The sequence below is a fragment of the Entelurus aequoreus genome, linkage group LG10 (genome assembly GCF_033978785.1).
Source record: "Entelurus aequoreus isolate RoL-2023_Sb linkage group LG10, RoL_Eaeq_v1.1, whole genome shotgun sequence".
Lineage (NCBI taxonomy): Eukaryota > Metazoa > Chordata > Actinopteri > Syngnathiformes > Syngnathidae > Entelurus > Entelurus aequoreus.
Window position 1 is genome coordinate 74,071,081 of NC_084740.1, and position 17,339 is coordinate 74,088,419.

The window sequence follows — 17,339 nt, forward strand, 5'->3', positions numbered from 1 at the left end:
CAATGGTTGGAATCTGCTCTTTTGTATGATATACGAGCATTAAAGCAGTGTGGACGGTGTTTGTTTCCACAAAGTGTTTCCAGAGCGGCCAGCCTGAGAGGCAGGTGTCAGGGACAGACGCGGAAGCAGATTTTTACAGCAAAGTTATGCAGAAAAGTGATATTATATCAGATTGTAGGTGTTTTTTTTTTTTGTTTTTTTTCCTTGTCCAGCTTCTCAGGCAAATCATATAGTTGATGTAGACGCCAATATCGGCTGTTCAGATTTACTTTACAAAAGAGAAGTGTAGGACAGTGGTCCCCAACCACCGATTGGTACCGGGCCACACAAGAATTAAAAAAAAAAAAAAAAAAAATTTTTTTTTTTTTTTTTTTTTAAATGAAATCAACATAAAAAACACAATATATACATTCCATATCAATATAGATCAATACGGTCTGCAGGGATACAGTCCGTAAGCACACATGATTGTATTTATTTATGTAAAAAAAAAAAAAAAAAAAAAAAAAATTAAATCCCCCCCCCACCGGTCCGTGGGACAAATTTTCAAGCGTTGACCGGTCCGCAGCTACAAAAAGGTTGGGGACCACTGGTGTAGGATACTTCTCTTGTTGCCTTATTTGTATTTTGACTTTATTAAATGTATTTATATTATCATTTGGTGCAGCCGGGCCGGAGCAGGAGGGGATAGAAAGAGAAAAAAAGGAAGACAGAGGGGGGAATTGTGGGGACAAGAGGGGGATTAGACAGATAGACAAAAACAACAACAGCAAACACAACAACAACAACAACAACAACAATAGAGCAACATCAGCAAATACGACATGTACAAATATGATGGTAAAAGTAATAGGAAATAAGCAGTTAGCGAAAATAAAAAATAATACAGAAATGACAATGAGCATTATTACACTAAAAATGGAGCAATACAAATACCAATAGAAATAGCGCTATTGATAATGAACAATACCAATACTTTACCTTTACCTGTTTTTTGTTTTTTTTACCACTTATGTGCATATTTCGCCATGTTTGTTGCATTTCGCTTGATTGTAAAAGATGTCGATCGAGGAGGTGGTTCCATCCATCCATCCATTTTCTACCTCTTGTCCCTTTTGTGAGAAGTAAAAGTGGAACAACGTTCATATGTTGTTAATAATCAGTGTTTTATTGTGAATAGTTGTTATTGTAAATCCCAGAATGTACATTCTGGGTGTCTCATTAAGTAAAAAGCCATATTGTTTTTAGCATTCTATCGGACATTATTGTCAAAAAGGGACCTAGGCACACATACTGTGCAGCAGATTTTTACACACATATTTGTTTATTTATTTTACACACATACACACCGTCCCCCGAACACATTTTTTCTCTCAATGTGGCCACCAAGTTAAAATAATCGCCCATACTTGGCCTACCATGTTTACGTTTTGTACCATATTTCCTTGAATAGCCGCAGGGGCGCTAATTAATTTAAAACCCTCCTGTCACTCCGGCGTTTACCAGAAGCCTGCGGGATGGCCATGCATGCGCTAATTATTTTAAAACCCTCTTCTCACTCCGGCGTTTACCAAAAGGAATGCGGTAAATTTAGGCGTGCGCTTTGAGTGTGATGTAAGCATACCGGTACCATCATGAAAAGCACATTTAATAAAAAAAAACGTTATTATGGTCTTAGCTGTACTTATAAATGGAGTCCATTTGCAGCTCCTTCTGACCAAAAGCATCGATAACTTGTTTATAGAAGTCTTCCTTATTTTCTTTCTTCAGTTTTAAAAGTCTCTCCGTCTCGATGGAGATATTCCTTTAATTATTACCTCCTGCTTCGATTGAAAGTCCAGTTTAGAAAACTGTTTTATTTTAGATACCGGTATGTAATCATCCATGTTAAAAGTTCAGGCGAGAGGAAAAAAAAGACGATCTGTTGCTACTTGTTGTCACTTCTTCTGCAGTACCGGTAGTCGCAAGAAGGATCACTAGCGCCCTCTACCACCAGGAGGCGGGAGTCATTTAATGACTGATATTTGACACACGCAGCTACGGTGTATTAATAAAACATAGCTGCTTACTGTTCTTTTTAGCATACTGTACCGGTATTCAATAGCTTGTACCTTAAATCCTATTGAATAGCTCTTAATCTTTTTTCCTTTGTGCGATTGTAAACTACTGAAATCAGCTTCCTCCATTTTGAAAATGACGACTAGTAAATCGTCACTCGTGACGTAACGAGTTTGACCCGGCGGAAGTTCTAGACATCTGCTAAATATTTTGCGAAACGAGTTTGACCCGGCGAAAATTCGAGACATGCGGTAATAAAATTAATATTTTGCGAAGCGAATTTGATCCGGCGTTAATCCTGAACCGGCGATAAGGCCAAGCATGCTTTAATTATTTTGCTAAACGAGTTTGACCCGTCTGTAATTCTAGACGTGCGAATACTATATTCCCTGCGCCAATTCAAGGAAATACGGTAAATGACTTCACTAAAATACGAGAAAAGACCAACCTTGTTTGCTTGTTGGAGGATATTAGCTATTGGAGATTTGATATCCAAGCCGATACTTGTTTTTTTTTTGCGAATATCCAACTGTTATCAATATCAGATCGGGGTAACCCTAATATTCAACCCAACAGATGGTGTCTTGGTTTGGAATATCTAAGTTAGGTCACGAAAACATCAGCAAAGTTGCCCATAAAGTCCTTGCTTTATGTTCTTTAATGCAGTCTTTGGTCCCGTGACAAAAATACCCGTTTTTAGAGCATTGAATCAATCGCAACTGGACTGTTCAGTTTGGGTGAGAGGACATTTCTCCGCGACTCTGTGCAGGCTTCATCAGTTCATGCTCACAGACGTTGATGGTCTGACTAGATATGACTAGTCCAAGTCTGTAATTGGTGATTGTCTGACCAATCTACGTCTACGACCATTAACCGATGAAACCTGCTAAGACAAACTGAACAGTCCAGTTTTGATCGATTGAATACACTGAGAATACAATGAACTGGATCAGTGTGAATATCCATAGACCATGTGAAGTTGTGAACCGCATCGAGTATCTTTTTGTACTCTTGGTACTGAAACTGCAATTTGAGTTCAAGCCTAAAACAGTCAAAGAAATGTTTTTTCTAAAACTCTGGACGCTGGATGCATCCTATTACTCTTGAATGCTGGAACAATTGACTCTTTTAGCCTCAGTTGGCGGAATGACTCAACTTTGACTCAGCTGGGGTTCGGAAACTGTTGTCTTGGGAAGCAGGGGGGAAGCTGTTAGTCACATTAAACATACACGTGTGATGGTGTCGTTGGTAAAGAAATGAACGATAGCTTCTGTGCTTAATGCTTTCCTGTCCTGCTGTTTTCTCCACAGCGTTTATGTCTTTCAGGGTTGATGACACAAACAGTCCACCCTCGAATTCCTTGGCGAGGAAGAGTGTAATAATAGAGAAGTATTCTGTACTCTCTCTAAGTTTAGCTGTGTGTTTGCTTTCAATACATACAGTAAAGGCTGCGAGCATAGTGCAGCTCTCTGTCCAGGTTTGTTTGTGTAGTTTCTGCAGGTTATGTTGATTCAGCAGATTAAATTTAGCTGATGGACTCCAAGGTGTTTTAAACGCCAGACTGTAAGCCGCTGACCAGATCCATAGATGTGTCCGATTCTACGGTTTAGTACTTCACTTTAGAACTTTAGTACTTCAGCTTGTTTACCATATATGATATGCAGTATGAGATATTGTACACATAGTAGGGCTGGGCGATATGGCCTTTTTTTAATATCTCGATTATTTTTAGGCCATATCGCGATACACGATATGTATCCCGATATTTTGCCTTAGCCTTGAATGAACACTTGATACATATAATCACAGCAGTATGAAAAAATAAAAAAAATAAAATAAAATAAATTGTCAAAATAAAAATAAATACCTAAATATTTGCTTATTATTTCAAAGCAATTTATGCATCACATTGTATGTAAAAAATAAATAAATGCGGAGGCAATTGTGTAATAATATCATTCATATGTATTAATAATACATTCATATGTATTCATTAGGTCTGTGAATCTTTGGGTACCACATGATTCGATTCAGTTCTTGGGGTTAATTATCCGATTCAGAATCGATTCTCGATTCAAAACGATTCGGGATTCAAAACCAATACTTTTTTAGACGACATTGAATGCCAGTTCTATGATTAACTACATTCCTCCATAAAATAGATAACAGCTCTGATACATTTGTATATTACTTAAAAGAAAACTGGTTTTGTTATATAAAAAATTCAATCCAAACATTTGATAAAGTCAAATACAAATAAGGCAACAAGAGAAAGTTAAAGTTCAGTGTTTCCCATAAACGGCCAAGATACCTGTGGCGGTGGGGGCGTGGCTATGGGCGTGGTCACCATGACATCATCGAATAATTTGCATAATTTACTACAATGATTGGATTTTCTCTAAAAAGGCTCAAAAAATGTATACTTACTAATTAATAATAACAGTTTTGTTTTAAACGTCCATCCATCCATCCATTTTACAATATAATTACAACACTTTATGTACATATTTATATACAGATTTGAACATTAAGTTATTCACTGAAATGTATTTATTAATTGTGGTTCTTACAAAAAATATATCTTATAAAATATAAAAGCTAAAATGTCTCAAAGCTCTGCCCCTTTAATTAGTGCATACTAAATAGATTAACTTTAGCCTACTACTACAACCATATTATTTACCAGCAACATAAAGTGAAACAGAGGCAGAGGTGTCCTGCCACAGCCAGTAACAAATAAACAGAAAACAGTAGTGGTCAAGTACCAATGATTGTCACACACACACTAGGTGTGGTGAAATTTGTCCTCTGCATTTGACCCATCCCCTTGTTCACCCCCTGGGAGGTGAGGGGAGCAGTGGGCAGCAGCGGTGCCGCGCCCGAGAATATTTTTGGTGATATAACCCCCAATTCCAACCCTTGATGCTGAGTGCCAAGCAGGGAGGCAATGGGTCCCGTTTTTATAGTCTTTGGTATAAGTATCCAACACTTCTCTTTTCTAAAGTAAATCTGTACAGCAGATATGGTTTGCCTCAGTGGATGGACAGGACAGATAACAAAATAAATATATTTTTTAATCGATTAAGAATTGCGATTTATTCTAAAATAAATGTTTTCGTCACCCCTAATATTCATGTATATTGACTGTTACAAGCGGCCCTTTGAAGGCAGGCATTACTGCGATGCGGCCCTCAATGAAAACGAGTTTGACAGAACATCAAATTTGCAAGGTAGAGTACCTTTTATTGCATCATGCACCGGCCTTTTGCGAAGAATGATGAAATGTTCGCTAAAACAATTCCAGGACAGTTCTATGATCGCACTAGCTTGACATAGGAACAGACTATTTTCTATTTACTGGTAGAATGTCATTTTCCTGTACCATAAACATGCAAGTTGTATAAAAAAAAGTCAGTTTTTTATTGAGGTGCAGTCTGGTGTGCCGTGGGAGATTATGTAATTTCACCTAATTGGGTTAAAAATATTTTTTGCAAACCAGTAATTATTATAATCCGCAAATGTGCCGTTGTTGAGTGTCTGTGCTGTCTAGAGCTCGGCAGAGTAACCGTGTAATACTCTTCCATATCAGTAGGTGGCAGCAGGTAGCTAATTGCTTTGTAGATGTCGGGAACATGGTTTGTCGTGATCACAATATGCGGGAGGCAGCGTGTAGGTAAAAAGGTATTTATCACTTAAACCAAAACTAAACGTAAAACTGAACTGGCTGCAAAGTAAACAAAAACAGAATGCTGGACGACAGCAAAGACTTACAGCGTGTGGAGCAGACGGCGTCCACAAAGTACAGCCGTACATGACATGACAATCAACAATGTCCCCACAAAGAAAGATTGCGTCCGCACAACTTAAATAGTCTTGATTGCGAAAAAAAAAAGCAGGTGCGGGGAATAGCGTTCAAGGAAGACATGAAACTGCTACAGGAAAATACCAACAAAAGAGGAAAACACTACCATCATCGGCGGTCACTCGAACGTGTATGACGATCCTCCTGGTAGGAGTGTATCCCTTTATGGAGGATGCCTGTGCGTGACTTTGTTTAGCGTGGGGAGACTGGTGCACAGACAGTCACCACACGATCCTTGACAGAATCGGGTCTTGGAGTCCCAAGACGACTGGGGACCCTTTTCTGCTGCAGCCTTCTTCCGCCATCGCAGCCGTTGTGGTAGTTCTTAAATCTACTGTCTTCCGCCTGCTCCGCCGTTGATGTCTTCACCGTATCCCTGGCTAGGGGGCAGTCAGGTACTAGGCCTTTGCCAAGGGCCACCTGGGGTAACAGTAGTAAAGGGGTTAACCTCCTAGTGCCCCAAGGAGCCTCCGCTGCCGGATGCACTTTAACGTCATGCCCAGGACTACACACTACACACAGGAAAACACCAAAAAACTCAAAATAAGTATACCCATACTTGCCAACCCTCTCGTTTTTACCGGGAGACTCCCGGTATTCAGCGCCTCTCCCGATAACCTCCCGGCAGAAATGTTCTCCCGACAAACTCCCGGTATTCAGCCGGAGCTGGAGGCCACGCCCCCTCCAGCTCAATGCGGACTTGAGTGGGGACAGCCTGTTCTCACGTCCGCTTTCCCACAATATAAACAGCTTGCCTGCCCAATGACGTCATAACAGTAGAATGATCGAGGGCGAGTTCTTGGTTTCTTATGTGGGTTTATTGTTAGGCAGTTTCCTCAACGTCCTCCCAGCGCGGTAACAACACACAACAACAGCAGTCACGTTTAGTCTACCGTGAAGCAGTTTGTCTGCCGTAAACAGCAATGTTGTGACACTCTTAAACAGGACAATACTGCCATCTACTGGATAGCCTCCAGAACACTGAAATTCAAGTATCTATTTTATTTATATGTATAATAAAATAAATATATATATATATATATATATATATATATATATATATATATATATATATATATATATATATATATATATATATATATATATATATATATATATATATATATATACTGTATATATATATATATAATATATATATATATATATATATATATATATATATATATATATATATATATATATATATATATAGCTAGAATTCACTCAAAGTCAAGTATTTCATACATATATATGTATACATATGTATATGTATATATATATATATATATATATATATATATATATATATATATATATATATATATATATATACATATATATATATATATATATATATATATATATATATATATATATATATATATATATATATATATATATATATATATATATATATATATATATATATATATATATATAATACTATGGAATGCCCTCCCGGTAAAAATTACAGAGGCTACCTCAGTAGAAGCCTTTAAGTCCCATCTTAAAACTCATTTGTATACTCTAGCCTTTAAATAGACTCCCTTTTTAGACCAGTTGATCTGCCGTTTCTTTTCTTTTCTTTTCTCCTCTGATCCCCTCTCCCTTATGGAGGGGGAGTTGCACAGGTCCGGTGGCCACGGATGAAGTGCTGGTTGTCCAGAGTCGGGACCCGGGGTGGACCGCTAGCCTGTGCATTGGTTGGGGACATCTCTACGCTGCTGACCCGTCTCCGCTCGGGATGGTTCCTGCTGGCCCCACTATGGACTGGACTTTCGCTGATGTGTTGGATCCGCTGTGGACTGGACTTTCACAATATTATGTCAGACCCACTCGACATCCATTGCTTTCGGTCTCCCCTAGAGGGGGGGATTACCCACATATGCGGTCCTCTCCAAGGTTTCTCATAGTCATTCACATTGACGTCCCACTGGGGTGAGTTTTCCTTGCCCGTATGTGGGCTCTGTACCGAGGATGTCGTTGTGGCTTGTACAGCCCTTTGAGACACTTGTGATTTAGGGCTACATAAATAAACATTGATTGATTGATTGATTGATATATATATATATATATATATATATATATATATATATATATGAAATACTTGAGTTGGTGAATTCTAGCTTAAATATATTCCCCTCTTAACCACACCCCCAACCACGCCCCGCCCCACCCCCGACCACGCCCCGCCCCAACCCCCCACCTCCCGATATCGGAGGTCTCAAGGTTGGCAAGTATGAGTATACCTACAAGAGCTATATTGATGCATGGTTGGTTATGGTTTGAATATACATCAAAATTTGGAGAACAACTTTTTATTGTCAATAAAACTACTGAGTTTCATTTTTTTTTTAATGTTTTCTGCTGGTGGTGTGCGTCAGAATTGTTTCAAAGAAAAAAATGTGCCTTGGTTCAGAAAAGGTTGAGAAACACTGCACTAAGTGATCTGATCAAACAGTGCAACACTGCCATCTGCTGGCCACTGCTGGCAACTATGTTTCTTTAAAATCACCAGCACCAGTTGCCCTCATGAACCCCGGTTGACCTTTTTTTTATTTTTTTATTTTTTTTATTGGCGAAGCCTCCTCAATAGTCTGCCACCTTATGGTCAAACTGGGAATTAAACCACTTGCTAAATGGTGTGGATTTCTTTTTTTTTTGGCCAAAAGGGGGCGCCGTTATATCACGTTTACTCCATCCTGACCCAAAGTAACCCCAATTTTGACGGGCTTGTGATTCTCAACTAGGATGCATAATTCCCCAGAGAGTGTTTAGATGTGACTTGAAATAATTAACACATCAAGTGGACTTCATTTATGTTGCTACAAGTGAATTTGTGTGGGTTTTATAGCCTGATTTGGACTGTTATTGGTGCATTAGCATTGTATGATTATAAGTTATAATCGGCCCCATAGGCCGTATAGGCAAATGCTAAGGGCGCCGTCCATCAGGGGGCGCCACGCCAGTGCCACAAATGTTGGAGAAATTTTTTTTAAAATAATTGGTACTATTATTTCTAAATACAAAAAAATAATCCCACGTTAATTAAAATGCAACGTAAGCCTATTTAATAGAAATATTATTTGTTACAACATTACGCGCCCCCCATCCCCCCGCACGGTGCGCCCCCTCCCTTCCCGTATCATGACTCTTACCACATCAAAAAATCAACACAAGATGTCAAAACGGCCAAAACTGTCAGGTGCCCAAGGAAGAAAAAAGATAAAAGAAGAGGAAGTGAAACGAGAAAAAGACAGAGGTAGCAGGTAGGTAACGTTAGCCCACATGGAATTATTTGTCTGTTACAGAATGTGATAGTAACCTGGCTTTAGCATATTAAGCTAATGTTACATGATTCGGCAATTGCTAATCAATAAATAGCTAGTTCTGTTTTAACGTCAGGTTAATATTGTGGAGGGGGCTAAATTGTTATGGAAAATAATAATGTAACGTTAGGTAATTACAGTACTCCCACCTTCAGGGACATTTGTATTAGATCTTCTAAGCAGGTGTTTTTGTTTACATTGTTATTGCCTTCTGGTTAGCTAATGTTTTCCCTGCAGGTAATAGTCACTTAACCACCTAAAATCTTGCCTAGGGCGCCAGATTGGTTAGGGCCAGGCCTGATTATAACCGTTGATAACCGTTATTAACTGTATAATGTCTTTAAAAAATAAAAAAAAAGGGTTTGACAAGATGAAACGCGCCCTCACGTCTCCCTCCCAGCCATTAAATATGTGATGTTTTTACGACTTGGAAGTTGCGCACATGCCTTCCATTGTTGGACTGTTCTCTGGGGGGCTAAATTGTGAATGGCACTCATGAGGGCTCCAGGCCGTCTTCTGGTGTCTCTTGATTTATCTCCTTCCCTGGGTGCACCCTTGCATTGCCCCGGCTTTCCTCTGGCTTTCCCCTCCTAAGGGGCCTGCTGTCAACTTTGACCCGCACAAAGAGCTTGTTATAAATGCCTGCGTAATCCCCGTGTCTGTGTTTGCGAGTATACTGCGGGAATATTTTTAAAAAAAAGGAAGAGCCTGTCCCTGGTCTGAGCCTCTGGGAGCTCCAACTGCGTCCTGAATGAAGACAGATGATCCGGGGTGGTCTGAACACTCTGACTCACTGAGATCCTCACCACAGACATGCCTGGCTCTTCCCCTCAAAGCCTGATGTTCACCCCAGCGTGGAATGCAAAGGAATGCTCTCCAGCTCTCATGGCTAACGACCCGGGATAGGAACCGACTCGCCCGCCAGGGACGCGGGAACGTGCGCGCACATGTTTGCCCGGCCCCGCGTGGAACGCTCGCCGCTCTGAGCGTTTATTCTCCAGCAGGAAAGTCGGCGAACACGTCGCTTAAGTGCGCGGCCCAAATACCGCGCATACTCTCGTTCCAGCCGCAAAAGAGGACAGGGCGTTAATTGGAAGCAGGCGATAATTGGTTGCTATTTCAAAAATCTCAAAACTCCTTATGTATAACAACTTTTTTTTGTTAACCTTTTAATAATCATTCGGAATGCATGAGAAAGTGGGGAAAAAAACACGTGGTGATTTATTGCCAAATATCACAGCAGCAACAGAACCAACTGCATTGTATTGTACAAACCCCGTTTCCATATGAGTTGGGAAATTGATGTAAATATAAACGGAATACAATGATTTGCAAATCCTTTTCAACCCATATTCAGTTGAATGCACTACAAAGACAACATATTTGATGTTCAAACTCATAAACTTTATTTTTTTGTTGCAAATAATAATTAACTTAGAACTTCATGGCTGCAACACGTGCCAAAGTAGTTGGGAAAGGGCATGTTCACCACTGTGTTACATGGCCTTTCCTTTTAACAACACTCCCTAAACGTTTGGGAACTGAGGAGACACATTTTTGAAGCTTCTCAGGTGGTATTCTTTCCCATTCTTGCTTGATGTACAGCTTAAGTTGTTCAACAGTCCGGGGGTCTCCCTTGTGGTATTTTAGGCTTCATAATGCGCCACACATATTCAATGGGAGACAGGTCTGGACTACAGGCAGGCCAGTCTAGTACCCGCACTCTTTTACTATGAAGCTACGTTGATGTAACACGTGGCTTGGCATTGTCTTTCTGAAATAAGCAGGGGCGTCCATGTTAACCAGTGTTTCCCATAAACTGCCAAGATACCTGTGGCGGTGGGGGCGTGGCTATGGGCGTGGTCATCGTGACATCATCGAGCAATTTGCATAATTTACTACAATGATTTGATTTTCTCTAAAAAGGCTCAAAAAATGTATACTTACTAATTAATATTAACAGTTTTGTTTTAAACGTCCATCCATCCATCCATTTTACAATATAATTACAACACTTTATGTACATATTTATATACAGATTTGAACAATAAGTTATTCACTGAAATATATTTATTAATTGTGGTTCTTACAAAAAATATATCTTATAAAATATAAAAGCTAAAATGTCTCAAAGCTCTGCCCCTTTAATTAGTGCATACTAAATAATTTAACTTTAGCCTACTACTACAACCATATTATTTACCAGCAACATAAAGTGAAACAGAGGCAGAGGTGTCCTGCCACAGTCAGTAACAAATAAACAGAAAACAGTAGTGGTGGTAGATAGACACAGAGCTTCATCAAACATCTGATCCACTGAACAAAGAGCTCCAAAAATCTTGAACTTTAGACTGCCATCAGTTTTACTCCCTACACTTAACCATGTGTTTCCTACTGCCTGCAGACTTTGCACCCTTTGTTATATACACATGTTGTGTTTCTAATATAAATACATTTAATAAAGTCAAATACAAATAAGGCAACAAGAGAAGTATCCTACACTTCTCTTTTGTAAAGTAAATCTGAACAGCCGATATGGGCATCTACATCAACTATATGATTTGCCTGAGAAGCTGGAGAGGACAAAAAAAAAAAAATATATATATATATATATATATATATTTTTTTTTATTTTTTAATTTTTTTTTTTTAATTTGTGGCGTACGTAATTCTTTCGTGGCGGGCCGCCACAAATAAATGAATGTGTGGGAAACCCTGGTAACGTTGCTTGGATGGCAACATATGTTGCTCCAAAACCTGTATGTACCTTTCAGCATTAATGGCGCCTTCACAGATGTGTAAGTTACCCATGTCTTGGGCACTAATACACCCCCATACCATCACACATGCTAGCTTTTCAACTTTGCGCCTAGAACAATCCGGATGGTTCTTTTCCTCTTTGGTCTGGAGGACACGACGTCCACAGTTTCCAAAAACAATTTGAAATGTGGACTCGTCAGACCACAGGACACTTTTCCACTTTGTATCAGTCCATCTTAGGTGAGCTCAGGCCCAGCGAAGCCGACGGCCTTTCTGGGTGTTGTTGATTAAACGGTTTTCGCCTTGCATAGGAGTGTTTTAACTTGCACTTACAGCTGTAGCGACCAACTGTAGTTACTGACAGTGGGTTTCTGAAGTGTTCCTGAGCCCATGTGGTGATATCCTTTACACACTGATGTCGCTTGTTGATGCAGAACAGCCTGAGGGATCAAAGGTCACGGGCTTAGCTGCTTACGTGCAGTGATTTCTCTAGATTCTCTGAACCCTTTGATGATATTATGGAGCGTAGATGGTGAAATCCCTGAATTCCTTGCAATAGCTGGTTGAGAAAGGTTTTTCTTAAACTGTTCAACAATTTGCTCACGCATTTGTTGACAAAGTGGTGACCCTCGCTCCGTCCTTGTTTGTGAATGACTGAGCATTTCATGGAATCTACTTTTATACCCAATCATGGCACCCACCTGTTCCCAATTTGCCTGTTCACCTGTGGGAGGATCCAAATAAGTGTTTGATGAGCATTCCTCAACTTTATCAGTATTTATTGCCACCTTTCCCAACTTCTTTGTCACGTGTTGCTGGCATCAAATTCTAAAGTTAATGATTATTTGCACAAAACATTTTTTTTTATCAGTTTGAACATCAAATATGTTGTCTTTGAAGCATATTCAACTGAATATGGGTTGAAAATGATTTGCAAATCATTGTATTCTGTTTATGTTTACCAACTCATATAGAAACGGGGTTTGTATCAACACAGTGTTTTTCAACCTTTTTTGAGCCAAGGCGCATTTTTTTCATTGACACCACCAGCAGAAAACATTAAGAAATTAAACTCAGCAGCTGATATTGACAATAAAAAGTTGTTCTCGCAAGTGTTGGATAAGAATTCAAACCATAACCAACCATGCATGACTGTAGCTCTTGTCTCAAAGTACTGTCACATCACGCCGTGACTTATTTGGAGGTTTTTTTGCTGTTTTCCTGTGTGTAGTGTTTTAGTTCTTGTCTTGCGCTCCTATTTTGGTGTGTTTCCCTGTTTTGTTGGTATTTACCTGTAGAAGTTTCATGTCTTCCTTGAGCGCTATTCCCCGCACCAGTTTTGTTTTGGCAATGAGGGATATTTAAGTTGTCGCTATACTTCTTTGCGAGGACATTGTTGATTGTCATGTCATGTACGGATGTACTTTGTGGACGCCGTCTGCTCCACACGCTGTAAGTCTTTGCTGTCGTCCAGCATTCTGTTTTTGTTTACTTTGCAACCAGTTCAGTTTTTAATTTCGTTTTGCATAGCCTTCCCTAAGCGGGGGTGTATATTGTAGCGTCCCGGAAGAGTTAGTGCTGCAAGGGGTTCTGGGTATTTGTTCTGTTGTGTTCGTGTTGTGTTACGGTGCGGATGTTCTCCCGAAATGTGTTTGTCATTCTTGTTTGGTGTGGGTTGACAGTGTGGCGCATATTTGTAACAGCGTTAAAGTTGTTTATACGGACACCCTCAGTGTGACCTGTATGGCTGTTGACCAAGTATGCGTTTGCATTCACTTGTGTGTGTGTGAAAAGCCGTAGATATTATGTGACTGGGCCGGCACGCAAATGCAGTGCCTTTAAGGTTTATTGGCGCTCTGTACTTCTCCCTACGTCCGTGTACTAGAGATGCGCGGTCTGCGGACACACCCGCGGAGTCCGCGGGTGTGTCCGCGGGTCGGGCGGATGAATGACGAAAAAAATAGATTTTAAATAGATTCGGGCGGGTGGCGGTTAAACCAATTCGGAAATATATATACATAGTAAATGTATAAAGAGAATCCTATGTGTCCCAAAAACAATTGAGTGCCGCAAGTGAGCGCTCCTTCAGCGCAGCAGGGCGCATTTTAGAGGCCAGGCGCTCCCGCCTGAATCCCGGCACTGTAGATACCATTTTATTCCTGCATAGTGCTAAAAAAAAAGAAGTAAGTAGACATACGGTTGGATATGTTAAACGAATTAGTCTACGTTACCTAGGCTATACCAAATAAGCCCATGTCTAACCTATATTGAGTTCGGTCAGCTGAATAATTGTGATGGTTACGTGTTGTTTGGGCGCACTACAATGCAAAGGAATTAAGGCAATTGCGTTGTTTATTGTGTTTTTTTTTTTCTATTGGAGATATACTACTGTGTGTTAATTATTTGGCCTCGCTTTCAAGTGAAGCGCATCTCCGATTGGCTACAATGTAAAGCTATTTAGCCTGCTTTGTTCGTCGCGACCGTCTATTTTCATTATAATTCAATTATTATTATTTATTTAATTTATTTTTGTTTAAATAGGGATGACATACATATATTCTTTAACCTCACTAATGCCTTACATCGTCTATATTAGATATATAACAACGGGCCGGTGGCGGGTGGGTGTGGTTTTGATAAAATGTTGGTTAGGGTGGATGGCGGGTGGATGACGACTTTTGTGATGCGGTTGCGGATGAAATAATTGCCTATCCGCGCATCTCTACTGTGTACACAGCGGCGTTTTAAAAAAGTCATCAATTTTACTATTTGAAACCGATAATTTTGAAGCCGATACCGATAATTTCCGATATTACATTTGAAAGCATTTATCGGCCGATAACATCGGCAGTCCGATATTATCGGACATCTCTAGTTATTGTCAATAGTAAGTTGCAAGTGCTCTGTTCCAGAGTCAAACTGTGTCAAGTGTAGAAATACACAAATCTCTGTTATAATAATAAAAAACTCTGATAACTGAAGGCAAATTGAGCAATTGTGTTGAAGGGGTGTAAAATGTGCGAGTCATTCAAGTGTAAAAATAAGTGAAACACTCTTAAAGGCCTACTGAAATGAATTTTTTTTAATTTAAACGGGAATAGCAGATCCATTCTATGTGTCATACCTGATCATTTCGCGATATTGCCATATTTTTGCTGGAAGGATTTAGTCGAGAAAATCGACGATAAAGTTCGCAACTTTTGCTCGCTGATAAAAAAAACCTTGCCCCTACCGGAAGTAGCGTGACGTCACAAGCGGTAGTGCTGCTCACAATTCCCCGTTGTTTACAATGGAGCGAGCGATATTAGGAGCGAGAAAGTGACGATTACCCCATTAATTTGAGCGAGGATGAAAGATTCGTGGATGAGGAACATTAGAGTGACAGACTAGAATGCAGTTCAAGAGATATCTTTTTTCGCTCTGACCGTAACTTAGGTACAAGCTGGCTCATTGGATTCCACACTCTCTCCTTTTTCTATTTTGGATCACGGATTTGTATTTTAAACCACCTCGGATACTATATCCTCTTGAAAATGAGAGTCGAGAAGGCGAAATGGACATTAACAGTGACTTTTATCTCCACGACAATACATCGACGAAGCTCTTAGCATGAGCTAACGTGATAGCATCTGTCTCAAATGCAGATAGAAACAAAATAAATAAGTCCCTGACTGGAAGGATAGACAGAAGATCAACAATACTACTATCAGGAGACACCGAACCAAACACTGGACATGTAAATACACGGTTAATGTGTATTCGACGCCTGTCGAAGCCTAGCAATGCTGTTGCTAACGACGCTAACTTAATAACGGGACCTCGTCAGAGCTATGATAAAAACATTAGCGCTCCACCTACGCCAGCCAGCCCACCTCCGCTCATCAACACCCGTGCTCACCTGCGTTCCAGCGATCGACGATGCGGTCGGCGGCCCGGAGACGTAGGAAGTCAAGGTGAGTTCGCTGCTAGCGCGTCTTCTATCCAACAAAGTCCTCCTTGTTGTGTTGCTACAGCCAGCCGCATACACCGATCCCACCTACAACGTTCTTCTTTGCAGCCTCCATTGTTCATTAAACAAATTGCAAAAGATTCACCAACACAGATGTCCAGAATACTGTGGAATTTGGTCGAAGAAAACAGAGCTCTGTGTATTGTGTCCAAAAGGGTCCAAACAATTCCGTGGACCTCGCGACGTCACGCGCATACGTCATCCTCCAAAGGCGTTTTCAACAGGAAGTTCCCCGGGAAATTTAAAATGGCACTTTATAAGTTAACCCGGCCGTATTGGCATGTGTTGCGATGTTAAGATTTCATCATTGATATATAAACTATCAGACTGCGTGGTCGGTAGTAGTGGCTTTTAGTAGGCCTTTGATATTACATCACAAAACAATAAAACACTGGCTTTGAGTGACATGTTTAGATTATTTTTAAAATGTGAGAGACACCGGACACATCCAAAGACAAAGCGAACACGTCCTGAGTGATGAGTGTGGCGCGCTGAGGTCGTCCGCAAGCTCCAAAGTTTTCTGCGACGTCAGCGGCAAACTTTGCCCGTCTTTTCTGAGAGCCAGAAGAGACGGCTGCTTAGTTTACAAGCGTGGCGTGTGTTGCATTTAGCCTTCAGGACGCATACCAATATGTGTGTTTGCCCGCGTGTCATCCCCAAGTGGCGGTGAAGGTTACCGGCGACTAATCTCTATCTAAACTTCCCTGACAAGCTTTTTGTCGGGAACGGAGCGAAGGAGATGACCCAGATTAGACGAGTGAAGACGCTATCAGCCGTCGGCGCCGATTGGCCGCTCACTGCGGAGGTGAGGAATGCAGGCCGCTGCTGTGGCCGCTCAGCCGTAATAACTCGATGGACACTTGTTAGCCGCTGAACACAGCCACGATTGGACGTCAACGTGCCAGCGAAATTCACTTTTAACCCTTTAAAGGCCTGTTTTGTTCCAGAGCGCCACATTATCATTGTTTTATTAGCACCCTTGCAGAAAACACTGAAAAATGTTGCTGCATGCTTCGAATGGGGAACCTCTAGCGCAGAGCTGGGCAAATATTTTGACTCGGGGGGGGCCACATTGAGAGAAAAAAATTGTCTGGGGTGGGGGCCCAATGTGTATGTGTGTATAAATTATATGTACATGTTTAGCTGTACATTTAGCTTTGTTTGGGTCCATTTTTTTTCAGGAACACTAATACCATCCATCCATCCATTTTCTACTGCTTATTCCCTTCGGGGTCACGGGGGGCGCTGGAGCTTATCGTCACAATCAATCAATCAATCAATGTTTATTTATATAGCCCTAAATCACAAGTGTCTCAAAGGG

At 40.5% G+C, this 17,339-nt stretch overlaps 1 long non-coding RNA gene across 1 annotated transcript in view; it reads right to left on the reverse strand.

Annotated features, from left to right (window-relative positions):
- LOC133659039 (uncharacterized) overlaps nt 1–16,269 on the reverse strand; it is a 48,503-nt gene extending 32,234 nt beyond the window's left edge. The window contains exon 1 of the long non-coding RNA XR_009827592.1: nt 15,908–16,269. This is a non-coding gene — a long non-coding RNA (uncharacterized LOC133659039). The remainder of the gene's footprint in view (nt 1–15,907) is intronic.
- Between the last annotated feature and the right edge of the window lie 1,070 nt (nt 16,270–17,339).